General features: G+C 43.7%; 1 protein-coding gene across 5 annotated transcripts in view; it reads left to right on the plus strand.

The window, feature by feature from the left end:
- Osbpl10 (oxysterol binding protein like 10) overlaps positions 1-23,518 on the plus strand; it is a 275,934-nt gene that overhangs the window by 70,221 nt on the left and 182,195 nt on the right. The gene's annotated exons all lie outside the window — the stretch shown is intronic.

The following is a 23,518-nucleotide window of genomic DNA, read 5'->3' on the forward strand; positions in this document are numbered from 1 at the left end:
TAAGTCACAGTGTGCTCTGAGAGGGATCCAAGACAGAGGGAGGTGAACTTGTTGGGGAGACAGAGTGGCTATTTGAATCAATGAGTCACTGTAGAAAAGTTCATTTGCTTTTTTTTTTTTTTTTTTTTTTGTGTGTGTGTGTGTGTGTGCTAATGAAATAATTTGCTGAGAGGAGGCAATTTAGTGAGAAGTCCCCTCTGCCGCCTCTTTTTTTTAAACCTTGAGCTGCACCAGAGATAGCTTTCATTAGCCACAAGAGCCACAGAGTTAATGGAATCTTTTATTTTTTTCATTATGCTGGTTCGCTTTCCCAGGACTAATCTCCAGGTGCCTTAAAAAACAGCCTCACAAAACAAAATGCAGAAGCCCAGAAACAATCCAGTTGGTATCCTGGCTGAATGCTAATATATATATTTGGTGACAAACCCTATTTAGAAAGGATAGGTCTTGCTGATGCAAAAAGACTGAGCACCTTAACAGTTCTATACTATGGAGAATGTTCTAGAAACATAGCTTTGGGAGACTGCCAGAGGGCCAGAGTAGGCGATCTAAAAAGCTGAGGTAGGCTCTCAGGTTATTTACGTTGTTCATTAACTAGGTAGGTTTGTGGTAGCAAAGTCTATAGAAAGGAAAAGGAATTAACATAGCATTAGCATTCTGGTGCATGTTAGCCATGTTTTAATATTTGATTCCCAGTCCCCTCTTTCAAAGTGAAATGATACTTTTCTCCAAGGACCTGGAGTCTAGGCTCTGCTACTGTGCACCACGGCTAGGGAGGTGATCTCAAGATTTCCTGATAGTTACTAATCACCAGTTAAGTGAGAACCAAATGAAACAATGCTATTTGCAGCACCCCAGGGAGCCACTCACCTCCCTTTTACATCTCAGTGCCCTACAGTGCTGCCATCCACTATAGGAGATCAATAGCCTCCAGGTACTTAAAAATGTCCTGACCAATGGAAATGCAGTGCTACATCAGGGGATCGATTGCAGAATGTCCAAAGGCGAGCAGACATGCTGAGGTAATAGGAAACCCAGTCAGTGATGTTTATTCCTCTCTAGTCCTTTCCTAGGGCTCATCCTCCCTTGTGAACTATAGACGACACAATTAGACCATTTATATGGCAAAAGCACCCACACCCTGGTCCCAGGCTGGTTACCTTGCCTCTAAATCACCTGGTAGAGCCACAGGTTATCAGACTGCAGGTAGAAGAGAAAGTGGCTCATTCAATTGTGCTGGAAAAAGTTAAAAAGGTAAAGCTTTCAGGGTGACGTATCTGTGAATGCTGTGTATTATATGTTGACACAAATCTCTGCTGGAGCTATTGCTGCAAGCTCTGAGTGCACCCCCCACCCCTGGCTAGGACGTTATTCTGGAGTGATCCTCTAGTGTCAGGCCTTTGCTCTGAGCTCAGGGACCTCCCCTCACTTCTGGAATCAAACCCCTAGGCCTTCCCATGTCTGCCAGGCTCTGTGTGACCTGTCCCTGGCATGGGGAGCCCGTCTGCCCCCCCCACACTCTGCTCTGCCACCCTGGCTTTTTCTGCTTGTCCCCAGCATGCCTTGCCTGCTCCCACCTCTGAATTGGTGTCTGTTGCTCAGAACTCAGTGACTTCCTTTATTTGGCACAGACTCACACCTCTTCCATTTCTTGCTCAGATTCACCTTACAGGTAGGTCTTTGCTGACCAGGTGAAGGTCAAGCTCCTCCACGACTTTTAACCCTGGTCCCTGCTCTTTAATTTCTGTTTTCTTAAGCGCTCGTTGGACGGGAACATATTAACTTACATGTTCATAATTTCTCTCCCTGCACTACAACGTCAGCTCCATCAGGGAGGAAATGCTTCTTTCTTTGGTTTGTTGCTCTAGCTCCAGTATCTAGAAGAGTCCTTGGCAGTGAACACAGAAAGTATAGGGAACCTCATAACTTAGTGAAGTTAGCTATAGACCCTAAGTTCAAATCTGAGGCCAGGTACCTCTGCAAACTAGCTTGAGATAATGGAAGATCATTTAAATGTGCTAGCCTTACTTTATATATTGGTAAAACCATAGTAAAGAATATGCCTGTTGTATATTGGAGTTGATGAAGTGGGACAATGGAGTGAGTGTTGGGAGTCCTTTTCCATGTAATATCACAGGGCCCTTGCCTACAGAGGATGCTCAAGAACAATGGGCTCCATGCTTTGACTCCCTCGTCACAGAGACTGTGATAGGTACATGGCATTGCGTATGGGGTGTCACCTGTGACCTCATGGAGATCTTTCAATAAATTGTGACATCAGTAATTCAGAGACAGACTGTGTAATTTCACTGCTTCTCTAGAGGGCTGGAAAAATGATCTGCTTCCTAGAGCCATAAAATTCTCTGCATATAAAATCTTCTACAGAAGTGGGTTTGGCAGGCAAGCTGTCTTCAGTGACCTGTGATGGTTTTTCAAAATCAAGCTTTACTTCAGTGAGTTCTTCATTAGCCATGGATGATCTAAAAACATCATTGTCACCAGCAGGTGCAGCCTCTTCTATCCTTGAAACTTGAATCAAATCTGCTGTGATCTACCATGCTTGCCAGCTTTGGCTCTCAACATTTCTTCCTGCTCGGAGAAGACAAGTAGCTAGCAGAGGAGGAGGATTCGAGGGCCGGAGTAGCCCCCCGATTGATAAATTAGATCCAGATCGATTGGAAATTGGTTATGTTGCTAGCTGAATATAAATATGTGCAAAGTCCCCCAAATATCCCTGGATATACAGAATCATTTTGGCAGGACACATTTTTGATTACCCGTTTTTTCCCTGCACCCCTCAAGGAACATGTATTAATTTCCTTTATATGCATGATATTGTGCCCAGCCCAGAGGATGCTCAATTCAATGACAGAACCCCAAAGGACTTTGCAGCTTACTTGGCAGAGATAGTCTTAATATTATTCACTGATAAGAATGGGGGGACAAATGACTTCCCACTTTCTCAGCTCAGTGTGTTGTTGGGAGAGTTGAAGCAAGAGATTAATTCTGGCTGGGGGTGGATCAGATATATTTTATGAAATATAGTTTAAGAGGTGGCCACAGGAGGGTCTGAGAAATAGGAAGGATTAAGAGAAAAGGGTTCCCATTTTATGAAGTAGGTTGTTTTGTTTTTTCTTTTATTTCCTTTTTGATTTTGTTCTTGCTTGGCAAATTGAAGAGGGAAATCATCTGCAGAGCAAACGAGAGAGTGCCCACCTGTTTCAGGATGCTGACTTTGGTGCTGTTGGTGGGAGCTAAAGCAGCAGGGGGAGGGGTCACTGCCCAAAGTCATGTTGCTTCCACAGGAGAGATCCAGAAAGTCAAAGGTGGTGACTGGTGTGAGACCTCAACTTGTGTTTGTTCATCTGCAACGAACAAATATTTCTTTATTCTCCCTTTCTTGCTTTTCCCCCTTCTTTGGAGGTGACGGGGCTAGTCAGAACAGTTAAACAAGTCATAGCTTTTCGGCAGGAAATGGTTTACCATCCTGCTAGTCTTAGATATTTTTGCTAGAGATGGTATGATTTCAAACGAGACTTAGAAAATATCAGAGTCCCTGTTTGAAATTCAGCAACGTTGATTCATCTCTGACCTGGGCCTTAATCTGACCTCTCCAGATGAGTTAGCGCTAGGTTCCTGGAAGTAGTGCTGTCATGCAACACTACAGGCTCTCTGCGCATGATGCTTTCCTGTGACCCAAGGATCAGGAGCTCACAACACAGGTGCAGAATAAGATCACAGACACAAGTCATGAAAATATAAGTGAGATAGGCAAGAGTGGGATTATTTTAAGAATAATCTTGTAGTATCTTCTTAATTTGTGTTATTTGACAGATGCGACAAAGAATCGTGTGCTGTGTGTCAGGTATCATCCTGAGCATCTTACAAATTTACAAATGCTCATTTCTTTAATTCTCATAGAAGTTTTCAGGGATGTAGGTTTTTTTTTTTTTTTTTTTTTTTTTGGTATCAGGAATTGAACCCCAGGGGTGCTTAACCACTGAGCAACCCCCGCTTTTGTTTTGAGACAGGCTCTCGCTAAGTTCCTTAGGGCCTTGCTAAGTTGCTAAGGCTGGCTTTGAGCTTGCCATCCTCCTGCCTCAGCCTCCCAAGCTGCTGGGATTACAGGCATGTGCCACCATACTCAATTCCTTTGCTTGCTTGTACTTTTGCTTTGGATCCAGATAGCAACCTATAGATGTTTGCAGCTGCCTCTGGTTTAAGAAACATTCCTTGGCACAAACCTCAACACTGAGATTTCTGCCCATTTACACCTCCTCTACATCCAGAACGCTAGGTAAATTCCACCTTTATTTGAGCTCAGTGACCAAACACTCGCTATTTTCTTTTTCCACATATTTTTTTTATTGGTACATTATAGTTGTAGATAATGGTGGGATTTGTTGTTGTGTCTTTGTCTCTACAAGGCACACAAGATAACAATATAATTTGGCCAACATCATTCCCCAGTATTTTGCTTAAACACCAGCTGTTTTCATAGCACAGATTTTGGCCAGTTCAGACCCAGATTGGAAATAATTTTGATTCAGGTTGCCTTTGAGACTGTGAAGAGTCAGAGCATGCGGAAGTCCCAGCCCACTGTGTCGTCTGTTTGGGATTATGTGTTCTTTGGAAAGTATGCCATGTGTCACAAAGTCACCCTGGGAGGACCAAGTGATTGATGTGACTCAATGTGGTCACAGCAGATCCGGTTGCATGGAGGCTTGGAGCCTATGTTGGAAGGACAGTTGAGATTTTAATCTTGTTTTTGATGGCTTTTTGGGTACGCTGGGCCCTTTCCGGTTAGTTTTAATTAAATGCCAGGTGAAGTTAGCCAGTCAGTGGTTTTCATTTCGAAAATGCATGTATTTTTTCCAGACCCCTGCTTGGCAGCGCGATCTGATTGCCCATACATCACGCTGGCTTCTTTGTGCATTAGTGTCTGGGACTAATTGCCCTGCCTGTCCCGGTCTGCCCTCCTCAGCTTGGAGATCGCTGACTGGGTGGCCATTAGGCTCCTGCTGAGTGCTTTGGTTTCCTGCCAGTCTGGGAGGTGTGGGCTGCTGTGCTGGGGAAAGGTAATCAAGCAATAAAGCTAATGCTGGATGTGAGAAGGCAGATCCTAGTGGGTGTGGGAGAGGCAGAGAGAAAGGAGGTGGTGGGATAGTTACCATCTTGGAGTGACCCCATCGGTCCTGTGAGAACTCGTCCCATAGTAGAAGTTTGGATTTCACCTATTCATCACGGGAGATTATTCTCGGGCATGCTTGAATCACTGGGTTTACTAGTCATCCAGCTTTCACTTCCTGTCCATTTTGATATTTCCTGACAAGTGTTTCCTCTCTCTCTCACCTCCCCTGCTTAAAGAAAAAAAAAATTTCCTCGAAGTCAAGGCCTTTTGTTCTGATATGGTAGACTGAGCACGCTCTTATCTTTCTGAGAGTAGCAGTATAGTGCAATGGTTAGAAGCACAGCTGTGGACAGATATCAGCTGCTGATTCACTGTGTGACCCTAGTAAGTGAGAGACTCCCCCTCTGTGCTTTGGTTTCCTCATCTTTCCAAAGTCTACATCATGGGGTTAGCCATGTGTTAGTCATCATTGTTATTTTTTCTACTTTCCCTGATGTTCTCCTTATTGTTTACCCCTCTCCTATGGATGTATTCCTGGTTCCTAGAATACTTGGTGAATGCTGAGTTATCTGCTGAGTGAATCCATGTGGGGAGTCCTCAGGGATGTGAAGACACCAGTGGGTCAGGAGCAGAGAGATAAGAAGTTGGCAGAAGAGACCCAGGAAGCCAGCTGAGTACATCATGAAGACCCTTAGGCTCATCTAAGGACTTTGGATTTCATCTTGAGTGCAGTGGGAAGCCATTTAAGGAGTTTAATCAGGAGTACAGGGGGATCTCCTTTACAATAAAGAAAATTAGTTGTGAAATAGATTAGAGAGAAATTAGAGAGAAATAGATTAGAAGTGATGGAGAATGGATGTGGAAGATCAGTAGGAAAAGTTCCGGCGTTGACTACTGGATTTGAGAGTGTATCCACACTATGGAAAACAGTATGGAGGTTCCTCAAAAAACTGAAGATAGAACTGCCGTATGATCCAGCTATCACTCCAAAGGAAATGAAGTCAGCATACAAACGAGACACCTGCATACCCACATTTATTATACCACCATGCATAATTGCCAAGATATGGAATCAGCCTGGGTGCCCTTTGACAGATGATTGGACAAAGAAAATATGGCCTATGCACACAACAGAGTGTTAAAGAAGAGTGAAATCCTGTCATTTGCAGAAAAATGAATGAATGGTGGACAATGAAAATGAGCCAGAGACAGAAAGACAAGTATCACATATTTTCACTCATGTGAAAACCAAAGGGGGAAAAATGACCAGAATGTAGAAGAACTAATAGGGGAGGAAAGGAGGCCTGGGGATCAGGGAGAGAAGGGAGGACAGGAGAGGGTAGAAGGGAGGCTAGATATTATATGTATCCTTATAAATGAGAAATGTGTATTTCCAAGCCAGACAGAAACATACTGCATGTTCTTTCTCATGTGTGGAAACTAAAAAGAAGTTGACCTGAGGATAGTATAGTGATTACTAAAGAATGAAAAGGGTATATGGGAGGGGGCAGGTGGATAAAAGGAGGCTGGATTTATCAGTGCACACTCTATGCATGTGTGGTGATATTACAAGGAACTGCACTAATGTATATATATATATATAATTAATGCATGTTAGGTAAAAGTAATTTAAATTATATAGAAAGAAATGAATGGTTCCTTACCATAATGAAGAATAGCTCTCTGAAACAAATAACTGACATTGATGAAAACAATTATTTGGAAATGTTTTACTTTAAAACAAGAATAGCACAGTTGCCTGCTCACTTGCTGGTATATCAGAACATTCTGTACTATGCACTAAGGCAAGAAAAAGAAATCAGAAGCAATTAGAAAAAGTGATCCTCCTCAGTACCCGTAACATCCATAAAGTTAATTATATAAAAATCTCTTAATATTAATGCAATCAGTGAAATGTCAGAAGTATAACATTTAAAAATCTATATTGGAACAATAAAGCAAAAATAATTGCTACTTAGAGTAGCTGACTGCGGTGACTTTGGCTTCTAAGTAATACCAGCCTGAGAAGTGAGAAAATGTGAGAGAGATCTTAGGGAACAGTGGGTCTGATAAGAGGAGAGACCATGGGATAGGAAAGATGACTAGTGACAATTCTTCATGGTAGGCCTTGTAAAAGGCCAAGAGTTGGAGCTTTTACCAGAGGCAAGACTGCAGAACAAGAGAGGACAATGCTACAGTAAATGATTTTTTAAAAAAATTTCACTTTCTAAATTGTGCTCTATTTGTGTAATATGAATTGAATTGCATTCTGCTGTCATATATAACAAATTAGAATAAATGAAAAAAAATTCACTTTTTCACCTTGTCGGTGATCAGAAAAGCTGTTTTAAAATTGTACTAAAATATATTACTGCCTCCACCCCTTTTCCACACTGGAGATTGAACCCAGAGGTGCTTTAAATCTTTCCTTTTCTCTTTTTATGTTTTTCTTTTATTTCTATCTCTGGACCTATTGTGAGATGTGGACACTTCTGTTTTATCAGATTTTTTTTCCATTTTTAAAATCCAGCCCCAAAGCCTTCTGAGAGTGCCTTGGTTAATTTGCCTGCTCACCAGTTCGTCTTCCCACCACATTCTGCTCTTCTACCAATCCGTTCAATGCCTTGATCAAAACTCTTCCTTTTCAAACCCATTATTTTCAGTCAGTAGTTCTAACTGCATTCCTTCCACATTCTCAATAACCTGCATAAGTTCCCTGGGGCCATTTAAGATTTGCTTTAAGTTATTGTCCTTTGTTATTCATTAGTCTCTTTGTGGTATAAATGGCACCACCCTGCTTTCCTCACCTGTGTAGCATCCTTGTCCTCTGACATCTGGATCTTTCTACCTTTGGCATGCACCTTTTACTACCTTTCTATGTTCAGCTGCCTTGCCCTGAGTTTTGCACCTAGGAGTGGAGTGACAGATGCACAGGCCCTCCCCTGTCCTCCTTAGGTGAGGACACCTGGTGGAGGGAGGTGCCCTCAGGCCTGGAGTGGAGTGCAGTTAGGCCCCTTCACCCTCTGTCCTTCCTCCCTTCCTCCCAAGGTCTGGCCTCAGTCTTTCTTAACTCCACCTGCCTGAGGCCCGTGATGAGGGGCTGAATGGGGAGGGGGCTTCCAGGAGCTTCTGGCCCTTCCAGAGTGTTCCAGCTGGTGACCCCCCAATGGTGCTTCTGCTTATCATCCTATGACAGTGACTTGGGTGGCCCAGTTAGAGGACCTCCTTGAACAGGCCCCTCCTCCTTGTCCCCTAATGCCCTCCTTGAACAGGCCCCTCCCCTTGTCCTCTGGCCCAGATTGTCTCTGTAGCTGGGAACCCAACCTCTTTTCCTCCCCAGGCCCTCTCTGCTCCCTTGCTCCCTGTCTTGGGTGGCATCTCCCTGAGGTGTGCCTACTCTGTGCCTTGTCCAGGACCAGAAGCAGTAATGCAGATTCATAGATTTGCAAAGAAACAGCGCCACCCTTTGCAGAAAATGCCAGTGGTTTCCATTTGGTTGCAGCCTCTGGCCTGTGGATCTTTATGCTTAGAACCTGGAACATTTGATCCACTAAAGGATAAATCTTAATCTGTCTTTCGGGAAGTAATTATTGTTTTTCTTTGTAATCGGAAAAAATGGGGCTGCAACGCTGTATCCTCGGCAGGTATTTACTGTCACCTCGTGAGTTTCTAAAGGGCCTCCGTGTTTGACAGATTTATGGACCCTGATGAATGCTTCATTCATGCTGCTGTCGTACCATAATTAGAGTGTGAGTTTCTTAAAATTAATGTAACATTGTTCCTGATGATCATAAATAAGAAATGTGGAACATTCTAATCATCATTTCTGGTGCTGGGTGTGTTTAGGATACAGCAGCTATGCTGAGTTCTTCTCAGCAATTAATTCCCGAATGCTTTGTAAGGGGCTGTTAACTTTCCTCTAGTGTGGTGATAGTTTTTTTGCCTCATCATGCTGCTTCTCCTGGGTACTGCATTATGGTTAAAGTAGTAGTTGTATAGTTTGGGCCTTTGTTTTGGTATTGGGGATTGAACTCAGGGGCACTTAACCACTGAGCAACATCCAAAGCTCTTTTGTCAATTTTATTTAGAGATAGAGTCTCACTGAGTTGCTTAAGTCCTTGCTAAACTGCTGCAGCTGGCTTTGAACTCATGATCCTCCTGCCTCAGCCTCCCGAGCCTCTGGGATTACAGACGTGTTCCCCCACACTTGGCTAGTTTGGGGTCTATGTTGATTGAACACATTCATGTAATTTTAGACAATATGCCTGTAAGTTGCTTGAGGGTAGAAATTAAGACACATACCAACCAATATATGCTCAATATCTAATATACAGTAGACTACTAAATATTTGTGGAAGTCATAAACATTAAAAAATTTCCTATCTGCACAAGAATGGGATCCTAGTTAGAATAAGTTATACTCTATGCATGTATGTCAAAATACACTCCACTGTCATGTATATCTAAAAAGAACAAATAATAAAATAAAAAGAAATGGCTGGGGTTGTGACTCAGTGGTAGATTACTTGCCTAGCATGTATGAGGCACTGGGCTCAATTCTCAGCACCACATATAAATAAATAAGATAAAGATCCGTTAACAACAACAAAAAAATGAAAAAAAGAAATAAATGAAATATTGTTATAAAAAAGAGGATGAACTCCCCCAAAACAAATAAATTTGAGCAAAATAAGGGTGTAAAATTCCCTAGTTTAAAGATGTGCACACCTGCATATGGTTTTGAATGACAGGAATTGTGTTTAGCTGTGAGTATTTGAACTGATTGAAGATAGTCAACCACTGGTTCTCACCGTTGGTTGACTGTAGTTGCCGACACCGGGGGATCATTAAAAAGCTACTAGTGCCTGGTTTTCTCCCCTTGGGATTCTGGCTTATTGGTCCCAGTGCATGCTGGGATTGAAGTTTGTAAAAAGGGTCCAGATGATTCTAATGTGCAGCCTCTGGTTTTCTGTCACATGAAAGAAGTTTGGAGATAAGCTTTTCAGGACTGCCTTGGGGATTTCACAGATATCAGAGATCCAATCTCCTTTGAACTTTCAGCCTCACTATCTGTAGAATGTGGCATGTCCTTCTGGTACAAGAGGACTCATGGGATTCCGGCCATCATATCCATCTTCCACAAAGCAGATGGAGGAGAGAGGGCGTGTAGTACATCACAGCTCCTCATTAGCAGGAACTTAGTTGACCCCATCTGGGGAAAAGGAGGTTAGGATATGTATTCTGGCATAGTAGGTTATGCTCAACTAAAAACGAGCATTCTCTTAAGATGAAAGAGAAGAGAAAACAGATCTTCTAGGGTAGCAGCCTGTCTCTGCCACACCTGGTTTCAGACCACAAGTTGCAGAGCTGAGTTTTGGATCCTGGTTTCAACTAAGGTTTCTGCTACCTCTCATAAAAATGGAACGTGGCTATTTGGAAACAGCTGGTGGACTTGGGCAGTAAATGTTGGGAAATTAAAATATGTTCAGCCTCGCACCTGAGTTCACTGCGTCAGACGTGGTTTGCTAGACAGTAAAGTGGGGTTGATGAGGATCCATCATCTAGAAATAAACGCATCAGTGTATGTCACAAACAGGCACCTTTCGGTTCTCACCGACGTTTTACCGACGTTTTGTTGGTGTTTGACGTGGCCAATCACTTCTTCCTTTCTTAGATGTTTTCTTTCTGGGCTTCTGGCTTTCTGCCTGCTTCTCTGCCTTGTTTCCTCTTCTCTTTGGCTGTTTATTGTTAGAGTTCCTCTCCTTCCTGTCTTCCTTCCTCTGTCATCTCCCCCCTGCCTGTGACCTCAGTGTCAATCACCTTACCCTTGACCTTCAGATTTACACCTCCAGCTCAGACCTCTGGGTTCCAGATCTGCTCACTCAATGGCTAAGTAACATCTCTGGAAGTTTTAGGGATACCTCTAAGGCGGTCTTCCCAAACTGAATTCCTGGCCCATCATGTATTTATTTATTTAGTGGCGCTGGGGAACTGAACCCAGGGCCTCACGCATGTGAGAAAGCCCTGTACCACTGAGCTACCTCCCCAGCCGGCTCCCTCAAGTCCTACCATTGTATCTGCAAAGCTCTGTTATCCTCACCCTGGTCTAGACTACTGCCAGGGATGCTGGAAGGTTTTTTTTTTTTTTAACCACTTTTTATTAAGGTATAATTTCCACACTATAAAATTCACTTAAGTATACAATCCAGTTATTTTTAGTGTGTTTATAGAGTTGTACGAAGACCACCATGGTTCAGTCTGACAACATTTCTAACACACACGCAAATCCCTCTAAGCAGTTGGCAGTTAATCCTACTCCACCCTCAGCCCCAGACAACCACTGATCCTTTTGTCTCTGTGTATCCCTTTTCTGGACATTTCATATAAATGGAATCAAATAATGTGTAGTCTTATGCATCTGGCTTCTTTCACTCAGCATAATATTTTTGAAATTCACCCCTGTTGTAGCATGTGCTAGTATTTTGTTCTTTTTATTGCTGAATGGTATTCCATGATATGGAATCACAGATCACATATCTGGTCGCCAGTGGATGGACATTTGAATTATTTCCAGTTTCTGGCTACAATCAATAATACTGCTTTGCATACTATAATGATGCAGCCACATCAATGTTTATAGCAGCTTAATTCACAGTAGCTGAACTGTGGAACCAACCCAGATGCCCATCAATAGATGAAGGAATAAAGAAACTGTGGTATGTATATACAATGGAATATTACTCAGCATTAAAAGGGAATAAAATTATGGCATTTGCAAGTAAATAGATGGAGTTGGAGAATATCATGCTAAGTGAAGCAAGCCAATCTCAAAAAAACCAAAGGCCTAATGTTTTCTCTGATTAGTGGTTGCTGATCCACAATGGGGCGGGGCATGGGAAGAATAGGGGAACTTTGGATTGGACAAAGGGGAGAGAGGGAAGGGAAGGGGGCATGTGGGTAGGAAAGATGGTGGAATGAGATGGCTATCATTACCCTAGGTACTTGTATGATTGCACAAATGATGCAAGTCTACATCACATACAACCAGAGAAATGAGAAGTTGTGCTCCATCTGTATACAATGAATTGAAATGCATTCAGCTGTCTTGTATAACCAGTCAGAACAACAACAACAAAAAAATTAACTAGACCTAACATTCCCTAATAATAGTAGAAAAAAATCTGAGATAAATCTTGTAGGGCACACTGACATGTCAAACAAACAAATAAAATATTAAGTTTCTGATCTTTCCATTATAAAGATAAAAAAAGAATACTGCTTTGAACATTTGCATGTAAGCCTTTGGCGTGGACAGGTTGAGTTTTCTGTTTAGAAGATTCTCAGGAGCAGAATTGCTGTGTTTCAGGTTGGGTTTATCATTTCCCCAGCAGTTGTACATTGCCTGTTCCTACGAGCAATGCAGGAAGGTCCTAGTTTCCCCACTTCACAAGTTGCTGCTGCTTAGTCTTTTTTTATTATGGCAATTCTGTGGCTGGGGAATGGTATCTTATTGTGCTTTTAATTTGCATTTTCCTAAAGACTAATATGTTCCTGTTTTCATGTGTTTATTAGGCACTCATGTATCTTCTTTGGTGAAAGGAAATCTTTTGCCTGTGTTTTGGTGGGATTGCTTGTCTTACTGTGAGAGTTCTCTGAATGTTCAGATATGTGGGCCTGGCATTCAGTCAAAGATTGGTGGAGATGGTGCTCCAGTATCTTTGGCCAGCAGGGCTTCCTGGCTCTGCTGGTGTGTCTGGAACCTCAGGCTGCTTTCATGCCTGGCTTGGCCTTGTCTTTCTGGCAATCTCCTCTGTGTGTAGGTTCTGTTGGCCAAGGATGTGTGGGTGGCTTGGGCCTGCGCAGGTTTTGCTGCATTTCTGCTCAGCCAGTGGAGAACTTGGGTATGTGAAGTTTCCTCCCCTTTGGGAGCTCCCAGTTAGATCCCTGGCTAATGAGTGGATTGCTCCAAACCAGGCTGCAGTCTCAGGCCAGTGAGGCTCTCCAGTGGCAACATTGCCAACCACAGGAGCCCTTTCCCTGGGTGGCCTCAGAGTGCCTGTTCTTCCCACCTGCCTGTCCTGGTAGAACTACTAGTTAACATAGCCAGGTAAGGGATGGGAACAGTCCAGCCCTGGTGACTGCAGACCCTGCCCATTCTTACCAAAGTTCAAGAGTTTGCATGAATAAACTATTCTCATTTTATGGCTTTGGTCTGTTTCCACTGTATTGAACTGGTTGCTTTGGGCAGTTTTGTCTAGTTGTGTAGCTGATTTCCAGGGGAGAGGCTTGGTTAGCCTCCTTAGTCCATGGTGTTGAACTGCAGTGAACCACTGCTCTCCTGTGTCCACCGGGCCTCTCTCCTAGCCTTGGCCTGCACTGGAGCTCAGGGGTTCTCCTTTTCCAAACTGGGCCTAGCTCCCCCTCTTCTGCTTGACACCCTTCAGTGGAGTGCTCTTGACGGACTCCCTCCATGCCTCGCTGGTCTGTCTGCTTTTACCTTCCTGGTGTCTCTAGCAGTGTCTGAAAGCATGCTCCTTCCTCTGTGCCACAGTCACGCTGTCCCCTTACCCAGCCTCAGGGCCTCTCCACACAGTTTCCTTCACCTGGAAGTCTCTGCTCCTCTCTCCTTCTGTTCCATTATCTCATTCCTCCGATCTCAGTTCGTCTTTTTGGAACTCCCTCCAAGTCCCATTCTACTAATTGACTTGACTCTACATGACACATCATCACAACTAGAATTTGGCTTTTATTTTAGTGAATATTGTCTGTCCCCCTTACCCCCACCCCATATATCCTTAGCACTTAGTGTGATACCTGGCACATAGTAGGTACTCAGAAAATTATTTTTTAAAAAATTAGTGAATTTTACAAATAAAAACTTAATTATGGGACTAGAGATACCTACTTCAAAGCAATTATTGAACTTATGTGGATTCTCTTCTCTTTCACCATATATGAGTAAACTTTCCAGAGTGCTTTTCCATATTGTAGAACCTATGTCCAGCTGACCACACTTGCCAAATAATTTACTCCCCCCAAAAAAGAGTAAAGACAGCCTCTCATATGAAGTCCTGTCTTGTTGGTCTTGTAGTAAATTAACTAAACTGCTAATCTCATGCAACATGAGCATCATCATCAGATCCAATTTACTGTCTGCATTTAGGAACATAATGGGTACATTTGGAAGTACTTATTTTATAAGCAGGCACACCTGTGGGCAACTGAGGTGCGGGGGGAAGGGGGGAATGAACAGTTTTCAAAAGAGAATTAGCTAGCTTTTCACTTTTACAGACATGAAAATCAAGGCTCTGAGTGGATAAGTAACTTGCCCAAGGTCACAAAAATGAGAATTAGTGTGTCAACCTGAAAAAAATAAAGAAGCAATCTGAGATTCTCCAAAGAATACTGGTATCTGGAGAATACCCAGGCCATAGTAAACTGGGGGGGGGGGTATTCAAGGAGGTTGAGGCAAGGGGAAGGTTTCAAAGGCCAAAGGGAGGATTACGTCAGATGTTCTGGAACAGTAATCCTTGGCTGCAATGATCAATAATAAGAGTGGTGTTAGTCCAAGGCTGAGCAGTTGCTGGGCAGATGCCCTTGTAGAGGTGCGTTTTGTAAGAGGCTGCAGTGGCCTCTGTGCCGGCTTGTGGTTCTTTGACAGTCTTTTGTGGTAGCCACCCTCAGGCAGTCACAGGCAGAACCCCTTCCTTTATCACCTCTAGGCTTTTATTCACTTTTATTTTTTTGTTAGGGTTGACGTAAGGGACTCCATTTTGATTTTGACAATTTGTACGTTTCTTGCACAAGTGGTTTCCACCGAGCGTGACTATGAATAGCATAAGAATCACCTGGGACCTTACAGGGAACTCGAGTTCTCGTGCTCCACCCAGACCTCCTGAATCAGAAATGCTCGTGGAGAGGCCCACGAGCACTTAACAACCTCCAAGTGATGCGAGTGCACCTCAGTTTAAAAACCTCTGCTCCAGGCCACAGCCTGCCTGCTGACCACCGAATGGCCTCTCTTTCCTCCGTGCTGAGACACCCCTTGGAGAAAATAATAAGACACCTTGACTCCAGTGACCCAGAGCCTGACTCTGCTGGATGTGTGGGGGAAAGGCTGAGCCTTGGGGCCTGTTCATGATGTGCTGGCTCACCTGGCCTCCCCAGGATGGTTTCCCATCTTGCTCGACCTTAGGGGTGATAGCTGGGGGCACCCACCCATCTTTATCCCAAGGCTTTAGCCAGTAGCAGGATCTGTTTCAGTGATGTGATTTTATTTTATTTTTTTATATTATTTTATTTTTGAGCTTAAAGTAAAAGAAAGGCTTGAACTGGGACTCGGCCCATCTTGGAGATCCTCGAGTAAGTTTCTGTCTGTCCTTGTTGGTGGCAAGAAGGATGATGTGATTTGTGAGCATGAAGACACAGCTTGATACTTTAGGATGTACTCTGGGTACCATGCTCTGCTCACCTATGGGCACCAGGAACCCAAGAGTTAATAGTTCGGAAGGTGACAAGGCACTATTAATCCTCGTCAGGGCCCAGTTCTTAGTTTCAGTATTAAATCTCCTAGTCTTTAAAAACCTACTCTTTGAAACTCATCATGGGTTAAATCCAAGTGCAGTTCATAAAAGCTCGTGTTGAAAGTTCTTTTGGACTTCTGTGGGGACCTTATCAGGGGTTTCTAAGCAGCAACCTCTGGGGATGGCAGCTCTCAATCTCCGGGTGCCTGGGGGACCCTCTGGTCGGGTGGGAGACTGACTGCATAATGCCAGGTGATGATTCTCTTGGCAGGGAACTCCGTGCTGGATTTTTGTCACTTTAAATCTTTCTCAAAAAACAAACAAAAAAACAACTTCCAAACTGACTGAAGCAAGAAACCTGTCTGTGCTGTGGTGACTTAGGAAAGCTGAGCTTTGGCTCTTTCATATGCAGACAGAATGAGGGCGGCTAACAGGCTAACATATTAATCTGTATTGTATGGGCTCAGGGGTGCTCAGGTGTTTGTTGAATGAGTAATTGAGAGAGTTGGCAGATCAGAAGCAACATGAGTGGTGAATAACAAGTTTTTATCTTGCCTCTGATTTTTGTATTTTGGAGGGCTACTGAGCTTCTGAATCACTTGCAAAAGTTTGTGAAATTCCTATCTCCTCTTCCCCCCATCTCGACCGACCACAAAGATTTTCTAGGCCTGGGTGGAGAGTTGGGAATTTATGGACTTTATTTGCTTTGTAATTTTAATTTTGTTTTGTCATACCCTGCCCACGATTGGCTAAAAAAATAGTCCTTAGTACTTTCTCCCAATGTTAATATTAAACAACTTTAATAACACAACTATATATTATAGAACATAAACTATAATAATTCAGTATAACTACAATATGATATACAATGTTATTAAAACTGTTAATTTATATTAAATACAGTCTTTTTCACATACCAGGTACTTTGCAATGAATGATTATTTTACTTTCTATTTATATTTCTATCAGTAAAGCAAATATCTTTGCTTTATTTTTGACCCTGAGTTGAGACTTTAGTCTCAACTGAATAGTTGAGTCCTGGACTATAAAGTCACACTGCCTGGGTTGCAACATAGGCCCAATTATAGCTCTTTCAGAGTTATCAATCTTTCTGTGCTTGAAGCCGTCTGTTAGGAAGGGGTTATAATCACACTTACTTTATAGGACTGCTGTGCAGCACACATGAATTCTTTCTGTGGGCATCACAGTGCATGGCACATAGAAAACACTCAGTAAATAGTACCAAATGTTTTTGTTAATGGTTTTTGTATGTCTTTTAAGATGTCTGAAGAGCATTAATGGTCATGCACCAGACAGGACATACTGTATCAAGGTTTTATGATCTGATTGAGATTGAACTTGTGAACTTGTCACAATGCCTGCATGTTTAGGAATGGATTGTGTTCTTGTATAATTCTTAGTCTTTTTATATGACAGTGTATTTTTGACATACATGGTCTCATATGAGATATATCATATAATTTTTTTGATACTAGGGATTGAACTTGGGGGCACTAGACCACTAAGCCACATCCCTAGCCCCATTTTCTATTTTGAGACAGGGTCTGAGTTGCTTAGCGTCTTGCCATTGCTGAGGTTGGCTTTGAACTTGCAGTCCCCCTGCCTCAGCCTCCCTAGCTGCTGGGATTACAGGCATGTGCCACTGTGCCCGGCTTGTATAATTCTTGAGTAACAGAGTAAATTCATCCCCTCTTGGTGATGAGTTGTGGGGCCCTCTGGAGTGTTAGACCCTCTATCTCCTGGTATCTTGGGCATGCTAGTGACAGCAGAGAGATGTGAGAAGGCCATCATCACTGCCAGAAATTTTGAGAGTCGAGAGGATTCCAGACTTGACATCTTGGCTGGGATGTTTGCCTGCAGGTGCTGTACCTTGGAACTGTTGGAAGCTTTTGGCTGTAGGATCCAGCATCCTCTCCAGGAAGTTGGTTATCATGAGGGAAATTCTGGAAGATTTATCCTTTTCTCTCAAGCTGGAAACGCAGAGGGTTTTGAATGTCAACTCATCTTGAGTTGACAAGACCTGGGTGGAGGGGTGTGTGTGTGTGCGTGAATCTCTTCTCCCTGGGTATAGGCCCATTTTTGGAGTGGTGCAGTCTGCTTTTGTATGTTGTGATAATTGAGGCAGGATCAAGATCCTACTGAGGATGTGTAGACACTTTTTATTGAAACTGGCTTCTCCAAGGAGGTCACTTTTCGGAGAATTTTAATTTTCATACGGATATCAGAGTTTCATCAATCATCCACAGATAGTATTAATTTTGGAGGCTCAAGATACACATGGGAAAACAAATCCACAATTTGGGTCTCCTCTCTTCACTTAGTGTACTTCTCTTTGTTGATTCCTCCCCCCCACCCCCCACCCTCCATTTAATTTTCTGTAAACAGTGTATTAGAAGCTTTGGAAACTTGGTGCCTCTTAATCTGAGAAGAGGGAATTGGCAGGCTACCGGTGTGTGCCCTGCTGGAAAGAGCAACTCCCCCTAGCTCTGTGCCGGGGGGAATGCTGAAGGGGATGTGGACTGGGATCTGGAAGAGTCGGGCAGTAAATAGTCTCACATAGAGAAGGGTCATAAACTGAAGAACAAGGTCACAGTTGCCATTGGTCAGAGCAAGGTGGGGTGTGGACATCTGAGCACAGGCCCTGTTCATGCAGTCCAGATGTTTGGGGCAGTTGCTTCTGAGATGGGGTCCCTGGGGAAGACAAGGCAGGTGCAGCAGGGGTCACCACATGCCACCAGGCTGTTGCCAACCAGGAACTTGATAGACATCCTCTTTCCTGTGGGGGTCCTGGGCCTGGCCCATCCAGGGCTCAGTAGATTGGCCCTGGTCCTCATGAGGACTAGGTGTCTGGGGAACCCTCTTGGGAAGAATAGCAGTGTGGCCCAGAGGCAGTCTGATCAGACACCAAGGACAAGCCCACGACTTTACTTCTTCATCTCTTTACTCTTGTTTTAATTTTCACTTTTAAATTTAGATGAAATGATTTCACTTTGTGTGAAGACCAGCCTGTCAAACAGAATTCCTCTTCAAAGGAAGGTTTTCTTTCTCCCCTGCTTGTTTTACTCTGTAATTTTCCTGTATTTTGGCTGTAACTTCTGCCTGTCAGCATTAATGAGCAGCTGGCCCGCCGCCACGCACATCCTTCTCCTTGACGTTTCTCTGGAGTGCGTTGGACCCTCTATCTCTTGGTGTTTGGGGGATGGTGGTGGCAGTGCCAGAAATATCTGCTCGCAGATGAGTGCTAGGGAACCTGGGGTTTGGTGGGCGGCTGTTGGCCCTGGCCACCACCCCCCACACACACACACTGCAAGGTAAAAGGGCCCAGTGTTCACTTCTGTAATGAAACTTGTCATGCAAATGCGAGGGGGAGGGGGGAATAGCAAGGCCACTGGTGTAGACAGATGACCCTTGAGAGATGCCAGACCAGAAAGCAACCAGGAGTAGGTGCTATGCTCTGTGGGAGTTGTGAGCCAACGCATGTGTGAGTGTGAGTGGATGCATGAGTGTGCAAGAGCTAGTTTGTAAGCGTGTGCTAGCATGAGCAGGTGTTTGTGGGTTCCAGTGAGAGGGCACATGTTGCAAATGTGAGTTTATGTGAGTGCGTGTGTGTACTTCCTTTTCTTTGCAAAGGAACAGAATTGGTTAAAGGATATTAGTTATTCAATAGCTTTTCCCGAGCCCTTCCCAGGAAGTGTCCGTCCCCCTGTCAAAGCTCCCAGCTTGGGATTAGGTAGGGGTGCCATCAAGAAACTGGATTAAAGTGGCTTTCTGTATTAGTTTTGCGTTACTGTAACAAATACCTGAAGAAAAAAAACTCAAAGGAGAAAAGATTTTATTTTGGGTCATGGTTTCAGAGGTTTGTCTGTGGCCAGTTGATTCCATTGCTCTCAGGCTATGGCAAGGTGGGATATCATGGTTGAAGATTGTGGCAGAAGAAAGCCATTTGCCTCATGAAAGCCAGGAAGCAGAGAAGGAGAGCTAGGGGCTGGGGACCAAATATATCTTTAAAGACAGTCCCAGTGACCCACCTCTTCCAGCTAGACCCCACCTCCTAACATTCCCTTTACCTTCCCATAGCATCACCAGTTGGGGACCAGGCCCTCAACATCTGAGCCTTTGGGGGACTTTGTAGAGCTAAACTGACACTTTATTCATGGGGTTGACTCCCCCCCCTTTCTTACCCAGCACGTTATTTGATTTTTTTCATTTCACATAACAAAAAACTCTGTACACAATTAAGGTCACCTACATAGGAGTCAAGTTGCACACTACAGTGCAAAGATGCTAATTTAAAAAGATAACAGAACCTGGAAGTTAGGTTTGCCTTGTTCTTCCCTCTAGAAGGGAAAGACTTTAAGATTGTTGCAGGATTTTATCTAGCAGTTTTACTCGGCTTAATGAAGCCTAATCTAGAAATATGGTTAACTTTCCTATTTAGAATGAAAGCTGTGATTTTTTTTTTTTTTTTTTTTTTTTTTTTAGATAAAGCTGCAGGCTCCAACCAGCAGGAAGCAGACAGAGCTGTGACCCGGTGGGAAGCCAAACTTAATTTGTTTCCTCCCAGGGGATGCAGACCAACAGGAATTGCTCTTTTGAATGCCGTCTAGGCAGTACTTACCTGTCTGCCTGGAGCTGACTGAACTTTCAAAGGCTGTGCTGAGAGAGCACTTTGTGTAGTGTGTTGTGGTTCTTAATCAGACAGGACCCCATGCTCTTCTCCAAATATGATGAAATTTTAAGTGTCCTTAGCAGTACATTATTGATGACCTTCCTTAGGATGCACGATTCAGATTTGTGCATTTGCATTTAAACTATTTTTAGGAAGAAGTGGAAACGGTCCCTCTCCACATCTGAGGCAGGAGGTTGGAATTAAGATGCCAGTTTGAAATGGGTAATATGAAAAATCATTAATATGTCCCCATATCCTGCACAATGACATCAATTGGTTATTCTGCCATCCTTTCTGAAAAAATAAAACATTCAATTAATTTCTTCAAAGCAGCTTTTGAATGATATCCTTTGCAAATGGAGTTGCTTGTTTGTGCAGGATGTGCTTGGTTAGCTGCCAGGCTTCCATGGCGGGGTTGATGGGAGGAGGAAGCAGAGAGAGATTGTCTTCTCTTCATTGCAATTAGTGGCACAATGCACAGAGAAATCGAGGCAGTCGAGAGCAAGTCGGTTCTGCCTGTTCCTTGAACACACATCCCCTTCTGTTCTACTTCCCCCAGCGTGAGAGCAGCACTCATTCATGGGAATGCTGTGTCTCCCCCCACCACCCCGTGTTGGGGGAGACTATGTGCCAAAGTTCCTGCGCCTTTAAGGACTGTGGTTAATGGTGTGACTTGTCTACATAGCCACACTCCTGGTGACGTTAACTATAGGTCAACTTGAAAGCATTTCCTCCTAGAGAGGCATTAGCACCTACCTTGACCATTGGCAGCTCAGAAATTAACCTGGTTCATCTATCTTTGGAGTTGGTCTTCACCCTCTGTTGAAGAATAGAAGCAAATTTCAAGTAGAAAGACACGAACCTGGAGCTGAGATTTTTATGAGCCAGCCCTGCATTGCTTCTGCTTGCATTCTGTTGGCTAAAGCTCAAACCCTGTTCTGGAACATTTCGTCAATGTCTACCGCAAGAATAAAAAGGGATTTGGTGATGGTCGTTTTTAGCCAGTGCTTCTCAGACTTTACCTGCATCAGAATGGCCTGGAAGCTTTGGAAAGCACAGCTTCCTCGGCTTCTCCCCCAGCATTTGTGATTGTGCTGGGGGTTTTGGGTGTAGCCTCGGCTTCCATTTCTGACAAGCTCCAGGGTGATGAGGCTACTGTTGGGCTAGGGATCCCATTTTAATAGTCCCAGTTTATGATACATTTTTATGTCTTGATTTATACGTGTTGATCATGAGAACCAGAAGTGTATTAGTGACATGAGAGATGAGAGGGAAGGAGAGAAGTGAAATAGATCATCTTGGCCAGGTCATCCAGACTATTAAAAATAATTGCAATTGGAAGACTTCTTAAAGACGAAGTTCTGGAGGATTGAGGACTGGGTGCTCATGTGTTCAGGAGGTGGCTGCTCCTTGCTCCATGGGAACAGGAGGGTGAGGAAGAGCCCCTGTGCCTGGCAGCAGAGGCATTGAGTGTTACTGGCTGTGTTGCAGCAGGAAGGTTAGGGGAATACAGTACACAAGTAGAGGATGGAGAGGTACTTGGGAGATAAGGGAGCATCTGCAATTACCACAGTGGGCTAAGCTCTGAATTTGGATGCAGATGAGCTGGGCTTGGATTTCAAGTTTCTTTGCATCTTTGGGCATCTGTACATTGGTCTTCTAGGTCATGATCAAAATAAATAAGGCAGGAAGTTTGTAAACTTTCTTAGCCATGTTTCTAGGTTAAAAAGAAATCTCACCATAAATCTTATTTATGAAGTAGTGAAGGCATACATTTGGATGGAGTTTTGTACTAATTTGGTAGCCCTTTGAAAAACATTGGAGGAAAACTTTCCTTTCTTAGCTACAAATACTTATCAATGGAATGTGTGCACTTGTGGACACTGCATGGCTGCTCAAACCTTGGAATTATATTGAACATAACTCCTGTCTTCTACATTAATTTTCTTTTTATGTTGAGTATTGGTCTAGGGCTTCATGCATGTGAGGTGCAAGTTCTACCACTGAGTTACACCCCCAGCCCCCAGTGTTTCTCTATTGTAGCAAATGCTGAAACATCTTACAAAGATAGGATGTGGTCAAAAGGAATATAGTGCAATCAGATATTGAAACTGAGAACTACCCAAGTTAGTAGTGTGGAAAGAATCTGATCTGTGTCGTCAGGTGTTCTTCATATGTGAAATATTTTGCTGTCTGAGGTCACTGCATGGCTCAGGTCTACAGTACATGTGGAATTCAGGAAGTTGTTCATTTCTTTAACCAATAGTAATGGAGTGAAGTCGGGTACTGTGCTGGGTACTGGGGTGGGGACCCAGAGGCTAGACATTGAATCATATTGACACAAAGGTAGACTTCCACAACCAGAATTTCAGGGTGCTATGAAGAGGGATATCTGATCTCAAAGTTAGCCTGGCAAGAAAAAGGAGGGAACATATTGTAAGAAGGGGAAGTTCTTTCTGGGCAGGTGTCTCTCAACCTGCCTGTGGTGAAGGATCTCCTCCCGTAGGTACTGTGAATGCCTGTGACTAGTAAGTAGCAGCATGTGTTTGACATCTCAGCTAGTCAGAGACCAAATCAACTGATCATACCGAATGGGGGTGGGGGAGCCACATGCAGGAAAGTTTCAAAAAGCCGTTGTGCACTAGTGTCCGTTTGTGTGGACCTGCAAAATTTGTTGACCACACTTTGAGAAACTGCTTCCGACAGGCAGAACTGCATATGCAAAGGTCTTGGGGGAAAAAGGGAAGGGAAGCCCAGTGTGGTTGGAGCAGAAGGGGAGAGGAAGAAAAGCCAGGGGGCACTGTGCTTGGTCTCTAGGCTGCAGGAAGAATTTGAGTCCCAGTTGAAGGCATTTCCATCTTGGTGGAGAAGGGGAAGTTGTCTTACTACTTAGCAGGTGACAGCTTGAGAGAATAATCCTTCTTTAAAAAAAGTTGGTACCAGGGATTGAACTTAAGGGCACTTAACCCTGAGCCACATCACCAGCCATTTTTTATTAGAGAGGAGGTCTTTCTGAGTTGCTGAGGCTGGCTTTGAACTCATGATCATCCTGTCTCAGGCTCCCGAGCCACCAGGATCACAGTGTGTGTGCCACCACACCTGGTTTGAGAGAATAATCATCAAGTCAGATGTCTGGCTTCAAAGATTTGATGTATGACTTGGGCAATTTTCAGT

Source organism: Ictidomys tridecemlineatus, chromosome 2 (assembly GCF_052094955.1).
Source record: "Ictidomys tridecemlineatus isolate mIctTri1 chromosome 2, mIctTri1.hap1, whole genome shotgun sequence".
Taxonomy (NCBI): domain Eukaryota; kingdom Metazoa; phylum Chordata; class Mammalia; order Rodentia; family Sciuridae; genus Ictidomys; species Ictidomys tridecemlineatus.